The sequence below is a fragment of the Abramis brama genome (genome assembly GCF_963993115.1).
Source record: "Abramis brama genome assembly, chromosome: 4".
In the NCBI taxonomy this organism is placed as follows: Eukaryota; Metazoa; Chordata; class Actinopteri; order Cypriniformes; family Leuciscidae; genus Abramis; species Abramis brama.
The window spans coordinates 26,348,249-26,366,629 of record NC_139966.1 but is presented as its reverse complement, the minus strand read 5'-3'; the positions used below and the strand labels follow the sequence as shown (position 1 = coordinate 26,366,629).

The following is an 18,381-nucleotide window of genomic DNA, read 5'->3' as shown; positions in this document are numbered from 1 at the left end:
GACAAAAACAAATGCACGAAAGCCGAAAACAAACGCTGGTTGGCCTCTCACGTCCATAGACAGTATATAAACGCTCACGTCCAAATTTTAGGAAGTGGTGGGGGAAGTGACGCGTGACATATGCCGTAAAGCAGTCGAATTTTGTAGTTCTTTTTGTGCTCGGGTTACTACCCAAACCCCGAAGTTACGTAGTGCCAGTAAAAGCGATACAGACCCCGTCAGGCTACGGCAGACGTGTCATTCAACCTATTGTAAGTCGATGTACCATCACAAGGGTCTTGGAAATATATTATGAAGGTTGAAAAGCTACATAGTGTTCCTTTAATAAACTTGAGAATGTTATGGTACTGCACTGTGTCTGCCTGATCATTCTCCCGAGATCTTGTACCTGTTTCTAACTGATGACTGAGAACACTGAGGGTACAGATAATCTACCTAAATTTGAATTCTAACACAACTTCAACGCAATCTTGTGAAATGTTCTGAAATGTATTCACAGACATTAAAAATGAATAAACAATTATTTGACTTAAACTAGGATAATTTAATTTCTTACCACTGAATTGAGCTGTTTAGTGGGACATACTTCTTCCTTTTCGTCAGTAAAGAAAAACTCAGTTTACATCATGTTTTATTCAATTACACTTGTCATATCTCTCTGAAATCACTATTTAGTAATAAGTAATTATTCAATAAATATATTAGTTAGTCACTCAGTCAGTTAAACTAAATGACCATTCATTTTTAAATTAGGCGAGTGCATGCGGCTTTCTGTGGAAGACGAGAGAAAGCATGTGCAGATCAGATGCACACAGCCTTGGCTTAATATTTTTATCTATGAAATTGGATTTATCCGACCATTATAAAGTGTTTTTTGACTGATCTAATTTCTACATTTTATTAAATGCTGTATTATACTAGTTTCAGATATATAATTCTCAAAATATAGTTTATGGTTATGAAAAATTAGACATTTCAGCATTAGAATAATGTATTCGAATAATATTGAACAATGTGCATCCGCCATTTTCACTGGATGTTAATGAACTCTCATGCACAAAGAAAATGACTGTGTTTGTCAATCACCAGAGCTAGGCAGAAAAACTAAAGGAGTGCAAAAACTAAGTTTTACATTTCATTATTAATTTTTGTACTTCTATAACACGAGATGCTTTTCAGTTTTGTAGCTGATTGTGACCCAATAACTTAACAAAAATGAGCTATGCAAGAGCGCATTCTGTTTACTGCTTAACACTCCAAAGGAGGCTGTATTGTACCAACTACCTCAGGGAGGATTGAATGCCACTCAGTGGAACAAACTGTAATTTGCACTACTGTTTGTTTAAAATAAACGAAAAGAAACCTAGTATTGGGGATGTGATGCTTTTTCCTGTTGTACTGAACTCGTATCGAACCATGACCCCAAAAACGAGGTACATACCAAACCATGACTTCTGTATGTGTCATTCCTAGTAGTTAAATATGCATTTATTTTATTACTCTTATGTATTTTATGCTCATTGTTTGAGTATGAAATGTGTTTCACTAGTTCGCCTGACCATTCAGCCTTAAAGGTTAATAGTAGGGGTGTAACGATACGTGTATTCGTACCGGACCGTTTCGGTACAGGGCTTTCGGTTCGGTGCACGTGTGTACCGAATGACTGAATGCAATATTTTGTGTGCGGAACATAGGTACATTTTCGTGTTTCCACACGAACATATTAAGTGGCGGAAGCCCTCGCGTTCAGCGCAAATCCCGCCCTGCAGCTGATTCTAAAGTTTTACCAGAGCCCGTCTGGTTTTAGTTTTACCCGTCGTCACTGTAACCTAAACCAATGAAATCGACTGCAGGGCGAAAAAAAGATTTTCCGCTCCGTGTGCGCCGCCGCACTCTCCGTTCCGTGTGTGTGTGTGCGTGTGTCTGCGCGCTGGCGCTGCGGTCTCTGCTCAATGTTCAATGTTCGACTCCGTGTTTGCGCTGCGCGTTCTGCTCTGTCGTTAACGGCCCAAACACTCCAATCATGTACCGATCATGCACTGGAAAAGCAAAGTCCGCTCAAATAAGGTGACATTTCTCAGTAGTAGACTTCTGTTTGCTGAGCTGGTATAGTCACGCTAGCAACAATGGTAAAATGACCTGCTCTGATCACATGCTCTGGTAATAATAGCTTTGTGGGAATATATTTTATTTTGATAATTAGTAAAAAAAATGAAAAAAAAAATCTTAAATTGATTGTTGATTGATTATTGAAAAATAATAATACATTGATATATATATGTTTAATATTATTTTAATATAGGGCTATTTTCTGTTCCTTTTTTCCCCCGGTGTTTCATTTAATTAGGTGATTCTAAGTTTAATTATTAATGATTACAAGCTTGGAGGAATTGCAATTAATTACAGCAAATTGTGCAATTAAAGTTCATTTTTTTCCCAGTCTTAATTTTTAAATATGAGCAGGCCTACAAGCTGGGATTGGTAATGCTGCACTGTAATCATAGTTATTTATTTATATTTTTCATTAAATTTATTATGTGATATTGGTTTGAGACTGAGAGTATTTTATTTAGTGGAGAACTTTGCAGCAGTATTTTATTTCTTATTCTTTTTTTTATTTTATATATATTTTAGTATATTTTATTAAAGTGTTTAAAAAAAGTGTAAACAAATTGTTAAAAAAAAGTTTATAGTAATAAACAACCTGCAGTTTAATGTTTGCATTTCTTTCCCTTACTGTACCGAAAATAAACCGAATCGTGACTTTAAAACCGAGGTACGAACCGAACCGTGATTTTTGCGTACCGTTACAACCCTAGTTAATAGTAAACTAACTTGCCTTGTTGTCCTTGGAGGTGGCTCGAGTTAAACCCCTCGAGTTAAATTGCACATAAGAGTAAACTATTTAAATTCTGATCAATTATTTCTCAATGAAATAAATATTGTTTTAGTGCTGAAAACTTCAGAGGTTTTCAGCACGTGTGGAACCCCAGGTTATGTCAGTCAATCATAAATCATTGTAATTCAGCCCTACTTTTCCCATCTCACATTTCACTCATCTTCTTTCAAAAGTGAACAAATTGTATGCATTTATGGAAGCTTTATTTTTGCAGTTGGAGTTTTCTATATTTGAAAATTCATGAAAACAACTAAAGAAACATGAAACACTCACCTCAACAATATTTGTAGATCTTTCTTTTTTCTCTTCTGAACTATTGAGTTCGTTCTTGTGAAGGAACTGAAACTGCTTTTTAGGAAGAGACATACGTCAGACGTCAGCAAACACTCAATCTGATCTGGTTTGTTATTCAGAAAGTTGTATTTTTGTACTTTTTTTTTGTATTTTGCTAAGTTTTGAACATTTTAATGTGTATTACTATGTTTTCATAGTTTGCCTTTCAATTTGAAATGAAATGAGTAGAAAAAAACTGCCTTCATTCAAATTTTAAAAAAATACAAATAATAAAAGGTAATTAATAGATGAATAAGGCATTATTTTATGTTTTTAGATTCTGTAGTAGAAAAATGGATAATCAGCTTGAATATAGTTTATTACATAGGAAACGCCCCTTTCCTTTGATTGATCATCCAAAGATGAACCCATGCTGTCATCAGTTGTTCCTCAGTTCTGTGCATCAGAAAAATAGTCATTCACTGTTATAATTCTACAGATTAAAGTGTATTTGCAGCTACATATAAGGATGTGTCCAAAGCCAAATACTATATTTGTAAATATATGGAGCATCAATTAACAAGGGTCGAGCAGTTCAAAACCTTTATGCCCTCTATGGCAACCTAAAACGTAGGGTTGACATCATTACATATCTATGATGGTGAATATGCAAAGACACACACACACAAAATGAAAGACTTAGTAATACTTAATAAATTTTAAGCATTTATTAATCAGTCAATGTTAGAAACTGATAGAAACAAAGATTAGACTTAAAGATTTATTTTTTTCTAGTGGACCACAGTATTATTACAGCCTTCATCGTTCAGTGGACCATACTTTGTCAATGTCTCCCCAAACTGAGACGTACCATCTGGCCAGGCTTCATGTCTCTAGGCCTTATGGTTTGGTCTGCACGATTAGTTTTAAGGCAGAATAATAATAATAATTAAAGCTGCTAGCAGCATTTAGCGGGGTTCAAGCAGTCAAGGCAGTCAAGGCAGTTAAGCATCAAAAGACATTAAGTTTTATGTAGCAAGCATTTAACCATTGACATCATAGATGGAATAGACCATGTTTTAGCATGATTTACCATGATATACCACATTTTAGTGTGATTTTTTTCATGATTTACCATGTTCCAGTATGATTTACCATGAATCTAGCATGATTTACCATAGTTTACCATGATTTATCTTAGTTTACTTTGATTTAACCATGATATATCACATTCTAGAATGATTTACCAGGATTCTAGCATGATTTACCTTATTTACTATGATTTACCATGTTTCTAGTGTTATTTACCATGATTTACCACGTTGCTAGCAATTATGTGAAGTATCAGAACAAATGAAGTGATAAACTCTGACAAAATATGATTGTGTTATAATAGTAATTGTTATCTAAGGGATTTTTTAGTGTCTAAATATATGAATGCAAAAGCACATGTGAAAAGACTATTAATAAGTAGAATGGCCAGCAGAGGGCAGTAGGAGACCACTTATTGGCACATTTTCATTTTAAACTACTTGGTTTCACTAGTATTCTGCACTAAAGCAAACAAGTTTTTCATGTTAACTCCATAATGCATGCACACACACACATTTTTGGGATATGTTATTGTGAAAGTGTTTTTAATGGTATATAAGCATTTCACACACACACACAGACATTTTTGGGATATGTTATTGTGAAAATCTCTTTTAATGGTTTATAAGCATTTCACAATAAAAAAATAGCTTTAAGCATTTGTTTGTTAGCCAATGCTGAAAGCTGATAAAAAAGATAAAAAATGTCTAATACTGCTGCTCCTTCTAGTGGACAACAGTGGTATTACAGGTATCATAGGATTTCGGGGACACTTGGTCAAACTACATATTGAAGTGACCCTATTATAGCCATCCAAATGAAGAAGTTATACCTTTTCTGATAATTATTGATCTAGAGAGTCCAGAGAATTGTACTGCACTGGTTTTGAACATTATGATACGTACATTATATGATCCAAATCAATGCAGAAATACTCACTAGTGCACTTGTCACAAGTGACTACTTCAACCTTTTTTTTTTTTTTTTGTAGATACAATGTCTATTTTATTCTTTAAAACACTACTCAAGATTCATCAATGTTGTCAATGTGTAAATATTTGCAAAACCCACAAATACATCTGAAGTCTTGAAATCAAGTGTAGAAATTATTTTTTTATATAATTCATTATTATCAACAAACTTTTGCATCTAGTTAACACCTTGTAACATTTGTTTATTGCCATTTCGGTTATTCTATATGCTACACGAAAGATGATCATGCATTAGGTCTTTCTTATAATAGGTTTTAACTGTACTAAATCATTAAGGTATCTTTACTAAGCATTTTTTACCCAAAAATTGTCCTTCAACATCTGCAGCGACCATTTTCTGCCTCATTTTACATCTAGAAATATCAGCAGCAAAATTATTAGACATAATATACTTGCCATAAGCTGTCATTTACTTTTGTTTGTACAAGCTGAAACGTATACAAAATGCGTAGAAAAAATAAACTCAACATTTGCTGAATGCACACATTTTTATTGCAGACATTTGACAATACTCTTGTAAGTTTTCTCAGCTTTGCTGTACATTATATTGCTGTTGTACAGTTAACAGATTCAGGTCTGCTTTGATTGAAATATTTTAAAATACAACAATTTAAAAATAAATAAAATATGGCAACAATTTTAGTTTCTCTGCAACACAATTTCTTATTTAAAACAAGCAAGCCACACCGTGCTGTGTGATTGCATGGTTGAACAGACAGAAGTTATTGAAAAAGCAAATCACAAAATAAAAAAATAAAACAGAGCAATGGACACTTGTAACAGATGAGAAGTATTGAGGGCACTGTTACAGTTCAACAGCACCTTGCCAGTGGTGCAGCAAGTGGTCCTTTATAGTCCTTCAAACAAAGCGTCCAGGTGTGCAGCGTCTTCTCCCTCTAACTCTAACCTCTAATGGCTGAATCTTCTGTTGTTTTGTGTGCCGTGTCTTCCAGTGCTACAGACGGTCCTGAACTGCTGCTGGCACTTTTGTCGGTAAAGGAGACTTTAGCAACAAACTCCCTCCATGTTTGGATGCACATCTCGTCGTGCACAAGAATGTCTGCAACCAGACTGTGGGAATCGACCGATTCACCTGCCTCCAATTGTAGTAAATCGCAAATCTGAACATCATCTAGATGAATCTTTTGCAGTGCAGATTTCACCATAATGCTGACATGGCCTCGAAACTCAACTTTTGTTTGTTTTGCAAAATGATTGGCATTCGTTGCAGCGAGTCATCAAAGTACTTGAGTTTACTGTTTGTAACAAGTGGTGTTTAGGGCAAAAGTGCTCCACCTTTATTTCTGCGTCCACTATTTCTCCTACCACTGTCTGCAGGTCAGTGTCTGTGAATTTTTTAGCTGCACCGCAATCTTTTATCTGGCTGATGGTCGTCTGCACGGTGGTGCTCAGCGTGGCCATTCCTTTGAACTGTCTCACAGACACGTTGTCTAGTCTGTACCAGGAGCCTTGCACCAGGTCATGCTGACCCCCAGAGAGTGAGCAACAGCAAATCATTGGCATCCGCAACTACGACACTCTTTCGTCGCACCCTTTGCCCCCGAACAACGGTCTCCTTCTCCTCCAAAGCATGTATCATCTTGATGTTGACCGTGACCTACAAAAATAAACGTACAAATAATCACTGTTGGAACACTACTTTATGTACATTCATAGTAACACAACATGTAATGTTTGTCTCCAATTAGACGCTTATAATATCTGTAATCTCATTAATGGCCTACACACCTTTTCTCTTATACCTACATGGTTCCACTATATATATATTTTTGTAAGTGCAGCACCTTTTGAAGTTTACAGCTTTTTCCACATCACCTGTTTCTCTCGGCACCCTATTTTAATCATTTACTGTACAGTTCTTTAAATGAATAGCATAGCTCACTCAAATTATAATTGAAATAATTTGAGGGTTAGTAAATGACAAACCTGTATGTAATGTAATGTTTTCTGCTGAATACAAAATGAAATATGTAGAAGATTCTGAATAAGCAAAGACTTGATGGACCCCATTGACTTCCATAGTATTTTTTCCCTAATGTGGAAGTCAATGTTGTGCACAAACTGTCTGGTTGTCGACAATATTCAAAATATCTTATTTCGCGTTTAGCTGAAGAAAGAGGGTGAGTCAATGATGCCAGAATTTTAATTTGTGGTTATATTCCTTTAAAGAGGTAGTTAACCCTCTGAGGTCGACAAACGCGCCGACGCGTTTTGCCGGATTTTCTCCACATTGTAGCACTATAAACTTAAATTACTCCATCATTTATGGTCATACAGAAAAAAGAAATATAAAAAAAGAATCTGTGATATTTCTCCTTTTGTATGTGTCCACTTACAATCAAATCAAAACATTGTGCTTTTGTAAAATAAAGAAAATAAACAGGGTGTGCGTTCTGCCTCTCTGTCGCGGTGAACTTTTTTTTCTTGAGCACGTCTATAAACTGAAACAAAACTCAGCGAATACTTGTCACACATTTATGAGCCATATACCTTTATAAACATTTAAGTGTGTACTTTTAAATGATCGGATTCAAAACGAAAACAAATATTCTCTGTTTAAGTAATTTGTATAAAACCAACAAGATGTCCAGCTTCTCAAACGCTTGCTCATTACAGTTAATTTGGCCACGCCTACTCGCGCAAAAGATATTCACATGCAAATCTCCACATGGAACGCGAACGCGCTCGTTACCTCAACAACAAAACACTTCACTTCACTTTTCGTCGAGTTTGAAAGACGTGCCTGAGCTTACATTGGATTTAGGCTACCTCAGAAGAAGAAGAACGCGATTTGAAGACAAGAAAGATAAGGTAAGAAATTCTTACATAGCCTAGTTTGTTATTGTTGCATAAATGTCACGTTGCAGCTGAACTGTTGCTAGATATATGGGGAATATTATAATATTTAGACCCGTGTTTACTGTGTTTGTGGATATCTGCTCAAACATAGATATGTTTATGGTAACCATAATGTTTTATATTTGAGAGTGATCGCGTTTGAATGTATCATATTTTGCAAGCGATCGCGTTTGAATGTATCATATTTTGCAAGCGATCACGTTTGAATGTATCATATTTTGGATGAAAGCAAAACGCACCAAACGGCTTCATGTTTTTATTATTATCTCATTTCATATCATCATAACGGATGGAAACATTTGAAGTAACATGATAATCAATATATTTTTCTCTAGCTTCTTTTGGAAGATGTATAGGCTGCTATAGGTTATTTATTGTTATTATTATTTTATCCGCACTGCGCATATACCTTATGCCTACAAGGCACAACAAACCTGGTGTTCATTATATTATATATCGTTGGAAATGTGTGTGTGTGTGTGTATTCTGTGAATTTTAAAAAGGAATTTTAAAAAGCAATTTTAACCAGAAAAATCTAATATTTATTTCCAAAATCGTGCAGGCCTTTCTCTTGATATCAGTATGTTCACTTTTTTTTTTTTCAGGTCCCAGATGCCACTGAGGACTTCAACATTCACATGAGTCTCAGTACGTGAACATGGTAAAGTGAAAATCTTGGAAATGAAAGGTATGTACAGTGTTTTTAGGAATGGCACAAAGGTCTCTGTCTTTGAAGTGCTTTTTTGGCATTTGTTGTGTATCTTTGGATTATGTTGTGTTGTAAATAAATCCAAACAATTTAAAAGCCATTATTTTTTAAATCTCCTCATTTACAGTATTGTGCAAGGTTGCTCAGAATGATAGGGGCCTGATAGCTCCTAATAGGGCCGTTAGGGGAGGTTCTTTGTCTTTCTCAGGTGAGAAAAGCTTACATATTAATGACCTCTCGCATAAGGCTTTTTCACACAAAACACGTCGTAAAATTTTTAAATCAATATATTGTCTTATCTGAATGAGCAGTCAGGGTGATTTTCACATAGTTTTGCAGCAAATATTCTAGGCTACGTCATACAATTTTCAAAAGTCTTGTGAAGAAATAATCAGTATGGGTTTCATGGCCTTATTTCAGTGAGAATTTTTTTTTGTATTTTCAAAAACCACGCATAAATGTCATTATCTCAAAACTACAAACTTTTACATACATGCTGCTGATATATTATTGTAGCAGAGTTTGTGCTGAATACAGTGTAATTAGACTTTAGCCATGAAAATGTCACAAGTAACAGAAATAACCAGAAATGTCAGAGCATGTCAGAACACCTCCAGGGCCCAGAAAACAGCTCAGACCTCAGAGGGTTAACTCAAAAACAAACATTGTGTAATTCCATACCCACTATCCGTTCATCTACCGTTACAACATTCACGAACATTTCAATAAAAAATGTAAGAGCTTTCTGTCCGTCCATTGATTTTGTCAGCAACTTAATTTGTGTTCCACACAAACACATTTTTTGGAAGTTTGAAAACAAATGTTTTACACTTACCCTCCGAAACTCTCGCAAATCTTTGATGATGTCACTGAGCACCCTGACTGTGCTGCTTGGAATCAATTTGTCCTCAAATGCAAAGGCCAAGCGCCGAACGATCGACGCCTTTGACTTGCTGTTGACAAGTATGTCGTTTGTGTTCTTTATCTGCTTTGAGGGTGAAAACCCTACACCACTGAGCTTCATTGGAGTCCTGCAAAACACACAAAACATCTTCATTCAGTTTTTGCATTTCATGCACAATACAACCTGCATTCCCGCTTCACATTCCTCTTCCATTTACTATACACAACAACAGTTCCCTTAAACACTCTTCTTAGTTTGTAACATTTCAATTTACTTCATTTGTACACATCCAATATTAAATTTAAACGTTCTACATGTAACAACCGCTGAATGACAAAGCATTCTTTAGAAATGTTGGCCCATATTGATAGGATAGCATCTTGCAGTTGATGGAGATTTGTGGGATGCACATCCAGGGCACAAAGCTCCCGTTCCACCACATCCCAAAGATGCTCTATTGGGTTGAGATCTGGTGACTGTGGGGGCAATTTTAGTACAGTGAACTCACTGTCATCTTCAAGAAACCAATTTGAAATGATTCGAGCTTTGTGACATGGTGCATTATCCTGCTGGAAGTAGTCATCAGAGGATGGGTACATGGTGGTCATAAAGGGATGGACATGGTCAGAAACAATGCTCAGGTGAGCCGTGGCATTTAAACGATGCCCAATTGGCACTAAGGGGCCTAAAGTGTGCCAAGAAAACATCCCCCACACCATTACACCACCACCACCAGCCTGCACAGTGGTAACAAGGCATGATGGATCCATGTTCTCATTCTGTTTACGCCAAATTCTGACTCTACCATCTGAATGTCTCAACAGAAATCGAGACTCATCAGACCAGGCAACATTTTTCCAGTCTTCAGAAGTGAGTGAACAGATTTTTTTTATTCATCTCTGTTCAAAAGTTATGATGTCGCAAACTTAACAAGGTCCACCCAAAATCGGCTAAGAGGCTGTATCTCGGCCAAAGTTTGATCAATCGAAACGAAAATTGGTACACTTCATCGGAAGCATGATCTGAGGTTCCATGCCAAATTTGAGAACAGCGCCACCTACAGGTCATGAGATCTGGAAAAATGCTATTTGTGTCAATAACTTTTGAACAGTTTGTCAGAAAATCATAAAAAAAATCAAAAAAAAATCATATCATGTGGTATCTATGGATTCCTTGGGTCATGCCGAATCCGACAATACCGATTTTTTTGCCAGGATGGGATGTACCACATGTCCGCCATTTTGAATTTTGTCATAATTTGCAATAACGTTAAAACTATTTGACATATCTTCACAAAATTTTGAATGGATCATCGCCACAATGTCCTGAAGGTACATGAGAAGATTGAACACAGCGCCACCTAGTGTTCCAAAAATATAAGGTCTTTTGCAAAAAAGCTTATAACTTTTGAAAACATTGTTCAAATTTTGATTTCTTTATGCCATTACGTTCCGTGGCTTATGCAGATTCCGACGACATCTCATTTGTCATTTTCCAACAATGTGACTGTCCGCCATATTGGAACAAATGAAAAACATTTTTTACGCTACTCCTCTTTCAAATCTTGCTCAATTTTGTCCAAAATTTGATCAGATGATCTTTGGACCAAGCCGCACAGAAGTGAGTGAACAGATTTTTGATTTCCACTACCGTTCCAGAGATATTCATCTTCAAAGTTGACCTAGCCTGCGTTTTTTGCCTTATGCTAGTTAACCTAGCATAATAATTGGTTAGCATCCTAACCAGATGCCATTCTTTCTAATGTGGCTCTTCAGCTATCAGGATAACCATAAGCTACATTAGCATTAAGCTAGCTTAACATGCTAATCTCATTAACATGTATTCTTACACTGAAACCTTTCCTCTGCAGCTTTGTAAAACATGTCCTCTGGGTGGCGCAATCTGGTCAACCATGCGTCATGAATCCTGAACCATTCTGGTCGTGGGTTCGAGACCAGTGTGTGGTGACTTTGAAATTGTGTATGAAATTGTCATTTGAACTCCTTTATTATCTGGGTAAGAGCTGTACTAATGTTTCTAACACTGGGGTAAGAAATGTGTTTTTTTTTCTACATTCTGTGTTCGTTCTCATCAGAACTTCTGTTCATTTTGATTTCATCCTATCTGTACCTCTGATCCCATCAGTTCTTCATGTAAATTCTATTTCTGCAGTTTTTGCTCTTCTGGCTCCGCATTGCGCAACAGCCCTACTGTGCTACAGCGGCTTGGCCCCGTATTGCTGCTTGCAGCTATATTTATTATTAGGGGCCAGCCCCTATTGTATCTGTTAGTTTTCTTATTATTCTTCTTCTTCTTCTTCCACCAATGGAAGTCTATGGCAGCCCTATGAACCGTACATAGGAAAATGATGAAATTTGGTACACTTCTAGTGATGCTAATGAATAGTAATTGGACCAATTTTTGAGCCTCTAGGACCAACTCTATAGCGCCACCACCAGTTAAAAATTTCAAAATTTAAATGGTTATAACTTCTGAACCCTTTGATCTAGAGACATGAAACTTAGTACATCTGATTCCTCTCATCATCGTGATCACAACCAATACCTTACATTAAGACTCCGCCCATTACAGTAGTGGCCATTTTGAAAAGTACAGTATTCAGTTTTTTGCTACTTCTCATTCTTCTCAAAATAAGTGCAGATGATCTTCTGTCTGAGCTGCACAGAACCATATATTTTTATTTATCTTCATTCAATAGTTATGGTATCACAAATTTAACAAGGTCAACCCAAAATTGCTTCAGAGGCTAACCCTTACCCTTCATCGGAACCATGATCTGAGGGGCCATTCAGAACTTAGGAACAGTGCCACCTACAAGTCATAAGATTCTGTTACAGACATAGTGTCTTTCTGAGAAGTAACACATTAGAATATAATATGTGGCACATTTATATATTCACACTTGAATAATGGAATTTTGGCATCTTTGTAAAAACCATCCAAAAAAAACGTTTTACCAATGGTCCAACTAGATGAGTAACAGTCACATCACCCAGAGATTGTGAGTTTGAGCCCTGTGTAGGACAACTTAAAGCCTTATAAAATTGTTCCATTATTATCCAGGTAAGCATTATTTTAATCTTTCTTTGGGGATTAGAAATGTTGTTCATTCTATGTTGATTTTCACCTGAAGTCTTCAGTATCCAGAAAGTTTTGTGATCAAATAGGATTGTTATAGCAGTCATTGACTTTCTACTATTCTTGCAATGTATGCAGTTTTCTTCATATTAATAAACTTTTATTTGCATATTTTGTGATTCTCATCTCAATTTCTTTTTGTGCATTGTGTGTAATGAGCTAGAGAACAGAAGGGTGTGATTGGATGTTTGTGATGGTCTAAGTAAACCTCTTTTTTTAAATAAGGCTGGATTTTATAAATTTCAAGTTAACTGCATAAAGGTTTAAAGCAAACAAATGCATTGGATCAACTATTGTCAATGGGCAAAGTGCATAATTTCTACCTGTTCCAAAAGAGCATCTGACAATTATACTTTATTTCCAAGTATATAATAAAGATTTTTTTTAAAACAATCCATACAAGAATAGCATAATTACCATTCAGGTTGGACAACATTATAACAGTTGTCCTGAAGACAGTCACTTACAATTAGTCGAAACAATATAAAAACGACTGTTGAATAATAGCCTACTACAAATTAAATTAAAATGATGTAACTGCTACCATCCACTAAGCTCTTTTATTACATACTTTTTGTTAAAGACACCAAGTTTGTGTATGATCAATTAATATACTAAATAGTGCATATATCCATTCAGTACAAGTAGAAAATCAATAGAGTTTAAAATGAAGTATAAGACTACAGAGACAAAATATATTTCAATCATTTTATTTAAAAAAAAATATTACATTTTTATTTTGAACATGTTGTGCCTTAATACCCCAGTGAGCAAGCCAAAAGGCGACAGTGGCAAGGAAAAACTCCCTTAGATAGCATTGTGGAACATCATAGATCAAGGGGTGGAGCATAATCAGCATAGTGGTAAAGGAAGAAACCTTGAGAGGAACCAGACTCAGCAGGGGCAGGCCATCCTCTTTTGGCTGGCACATATTAAAAGTAACTATACATACTGTAGGCCAAATGTAATACAAGCCATCCATTCAACACTGTGGAGATTATGTATTCAGTTGTAAAATAACTTAATTGACTATTGACTGCCTGCATATGTTTCAAGTTCTTTCAGAACATTTTCTGAATTGATAGATGAGAAGAATGTTGTCACTATTGCTAGAAGGGGAAAAGCAATAATGAAAATCACAAAATGATACATTTTCATTAACAAGTTTGAATATATTCATTGTACATTACCATTTTATCAGTTGTACACTTTACAGAAGTTCATACTGCAGAGAATCTTTTAATTGGTATATGGGAGGAAGTTATGACTTCAGTGCATTTCAGATATCTGAAAACATTACATTCATTGAACAAAGTCCTTGAAAAATTAAGGGTTCACAGAACATAGACATTGTCTCATAGCTTACCTTTTTGTAAGTAGCGGGCATTTGTGGACCATAGAATATCACCAGTAGTTCTTGCAGCTGTTGCACAAATATGAAAGTGTAGTATTAGTAGATCAATCAGGGCTTGAATGAAAGCATTTAAGATTTAGTTTAGCAGACATGCAATGAGCTTTACATTTTTATCAGTTGTGCATTTCTTTATAGGAGTTCATGGAGCAGAGAATCTTGTGATGGGTATATGGAGGAAGTTAAGAGTTCAGTTCATTCAGAAATCTGCAGAGATTACATGCATTTAACAAACTGCTTGGTGAAAGTGAAGGGTTATATTCAAAAACATATTGCCATTAATTTAGAAAATATCGGTTAACTGAAATTGACACGCTTTCATTTAAGCTTTGCAGACATAAAATAAAAAACCTTTTTTGATCAGCTGTGTGCTTCTTTATAGGAGTTCATGGAGCAGAACATCTTGTGATGGGTATATGGAGGAAGTTATGACTTCTGTGAATTTCAAAAACCTGAAAATATTACATTCATTCAACAAAGTGCTATAAGTGAAATATTCACATTAAATATTTCAGAACTAACAGACATTGTCTGTTAACTTACCTTTTGTGGACATTTGTATAGGGATATGTGGACTTCAAAATATCAACAGCAGTTATTGAGTTGTGGCACTAATCTGAAATTGTACCATAAGTAGATTAATCAGTGCTTGTATAAATGTCAACAACTTAACAAAAAACATGTTTTTACTGCTGTTACTGCTCCACCAGTAACAAACAAGCGAAACGGTTCAGGATTTTCTCCATGCAGTTTTTGTAAACACCAGTCGCGAACTTTGTAAAATATCGCAGACTGTTTAGCATTTAATGATCTTAGTAAACCCAATGCTTCATCTCGAGACATTGCAGCATTACTGTTCTCAATTGTGAATGCAGTTCAAGGGTTTGCTACAAGATCTGGAATAAGTGTGTCAGAATCATCTTCTTCAGGAAGTACGTTATTCTTCTTTAGCTCAATACATTCATGGCGCTCCTTCTCTGTTTCAGGACACAATGCAGCCCAAGCATCTTCCAAATCAACACCCAGCTCCAAGACCTGTTGAGCTCTGTCCATTTCATTGCTGTCCTTTTCAAACAGTGCTCGATTAGAATCAACAATAGATTTTACTTCAGTCACATTACTTCCACATTTCACAGCACCACTGTTGTAGAAATCCTCATAAGTGTGGAACTTCTCAGGCTTCAGCTGACAATCTTCAAAATGTGGTAAAAAAAAAGTTGTAGCAGTGAATGATAGTACTTTTCTGGATCTTTTGTTGGTGAAAATCTTGGATACCTTATTACTGCAGGTTCAGTTCGAGTTCTTCTTACCATATACCCACAATTGTTGTTAAGCTTGATCACATTTTCTTTGTTTTGTGAAGATAGCTCAGATGTTGACAATATCCTGTATTCTGAACAAAAACTGCCCAGACATAGAATGTCAAAATGTTCTGTTTTTCGTCTACTCTTGTATCGGTCAACCAAACTATTCATCCAAAAAAGGCAAAGGCAAACTCATCTTCACAGGATCGGTTCCAATTGGAATAAACTGGACTTTGCGAGAGCATTCTTTCAAGTGCATACCTGTTAGGCGATACACTGCCTCTTGTGCTGAAACTTCTCTGTTGTGTAGATATACACTTCCCAACATTTTTAATGATGATCTTGCTTCAAGATTTCCATTCATAGCTTCATTCTGTGCACGTTGCAACAACAGTCCCATTTCTTGTTCTGCTTTTGTGATGTAACTAATAATATAAACCACTACAGAGTAAGCATCTGTGACATACTGGATATCCATGTTGCCTTACCATGCGCGCAATAAATGAGGGTTATATTGATTTACCCAAACATCTTTTGGACTTCGTTTCAAGACGACACTTTTCTTTTTAGAACATTTCTTGTACGCCTTCTCAAACACAGCTTGATTAATTCCAATGGATTGGAAAAAGGCATCTGTTGAATCAAAATTGACTCCAGATTCTGTTAACGCAGTTTTGATTTTCTTCAGAATTGCACTTGCAGTCTCATTTCCATCATTGCCTTTCAAGTCATCTCGTATGGCTCTTGTTATAAATGTGCGGCTAGATGGAGGTCGTGGAAAATTAAATCTACACACTGTGTTTTTCTTCCGGCATGTCTTGGAATGTCTGCTGCTGTGCTTTTGAACACTGTTCACAGTCTCAAAGTTCTGCGTCGTCATCTCCTGGTGTCTCACAAGTGATGTAATGATCTATGAAAGCAGCAACCAAAGCATCATTGTCTTCATTGTCTTCATTTAACTTTGGAGCATTTTCAACCCAAAACAGACAATGAACATGAGGAGATCCACGCTGTTGAAACTCTACACGATAAAAGTAGTCTTTTATCTTTCCAATAGGTTGATCAAGTGACATAATGACATCTTTCAAAAAACAATGCCATCTATAATCAAACATCCTTGCAGCAGTGACTGGGTTTAGTCTAATTAGTCCACATTTCTCAGACCAGTCAAGCTCATCAACACTGACATTTTTCTGTTCTTGCTCCAGGATGGTGTTGATCATTTCAGGCCATCTGAGATCAGCAGAGCTAAAGGATGCAAAGAAAGTTGGAATACCTAGTTGTCTTATCAGTGCAAAAAGGTCTTTTTGAGTTGATTGCCAATAGGGTGGCGTTCCACGGACTGGTCTCAAAAACTTGTATCCTTCATCCTAATTCAACATTTTAGCCAATGACTCTGGGTTTGTGAGCATATCCGAGGTTACTTCTTTCAACAACCTCTTGTCCGACCCTTTTCGCAAAGCAATGGAAACATTAGATACAATTTGATCCAACTCCGACATATATTGTGCATAGAAAATGAAGTCTGTGCTTCGTGCAAAACGTCCATCTGCGTTGAGGATTCGTGCATTTAGATATTGTGACAGTGTGATTTTTTTCTCTCTCTCATCATGGAATGTTGGACCACCAGTTGGGAAGAGAACAGGGAAACATTTTGCTTCATTGCTTTTATCAGACAGTAATTTAACAGGATTGTTACCTTCAGCTGGTGCCACATTTAATACATCTTGAAAATGCTGATCAATTACTTCTGAACCAAGATCCACAGGTTGTAAACGTGTCTGACAAAAGACCACTTTGCTCTTTGATGCAAGTCAAGTCTTCCTCTGGCTGTTCTTCAGGATCATTTTCCTCTTCACTCTTTTCAGCTTCAGCTTGTTCCTCCATTTCATCAGCAACATTCTCTTCTGGTTCATTCAAAGAGTTGATCCACTGTTCATTAATCTCCACATCCTTGTACCATTTATTGCACCTGATCAAAGATTTCAGAGCATTTCTAACACGATCAGTGTGTACATGCTTGTACTCATAATGCCCCTTGTAGGTTAACTTGCGCTTCAGCTTTATCCTTATCATCTTGTCATCACATTCATTTCGTGGAAGAATATTTGACACATCTGCATTATTTACAGGAACACACACCACAGGTCCATGGCAGCCATTTTGTTTTCCACGGGGAAGACAGAGTAACTTCCAAAAAGGAATATTACGTGCAACGAGATGTTGTTCCAAGGAGTTAAGACACTTTAGTTGATTTGGAATGTCCAGCAAATGCATATTGTTAGCAACACTCTCTTCAGGCAGTTTTCCACTGATGATTTTTCGATGACAGGTTGGACAAATCCACAATTTGCACCTTGGAGAAAAACCAGAAGGATTATGACATTTTTCATCACAAACATGCACATACCTCAGTGTGATGCATCTTCTCTCCAAAGCAGCAACTTTTTCTGCTTTGTCTTCGTAGCATTCTGGTTTGCATTCAGTAACCTGCTTTCTGAAAAGTAAACGGTGACAGACACAGCACACAAACTCTGGACCTCTACTCACTTCTTGACGAAAACTGGCGATGGTAACACCAATGTCTTTGTGTTTTTCCCTTTTTTTTTGCATATACCTCACAGCCTTTTTGTATTGTACTGACATGAAAGTGATATTTCTTCTTAGAATACTCACGCACTGTTGCTTTAAAGTCCAGGTTTTGAAGATATTTCTTCTTAGAATTCTCACGCACTCTTGCTTTAAAGTCCAGGTTTTG

The 18,381-nt window shown here is 36.3% G+C and overlaps 1 pseudogene across 1 annotated transcript in view; it reads right to left on the bottom strand.

The window, feature by feature from the left end:
- Positions 1 to 3,229, bottom strand: part of LOC311080535 (NLR family CARD domain-containing protein 3-like) — a 42,033-nt pseudogene extending 38,804 nt beyond the window's left edge. The window contains exon 1 of the transcript XR_014609581.1: positions 3,173 to 3,229. The product of XR_014609581.1 is annotated as an NLR family CARD domain-containing protein 3-like (transcript). The remainder of the gene's footprint in view (positions 1 to 3,172) is intronic.
- Positions 3,230 to 18,381: the final 15,152 nt, after the last annotated feature.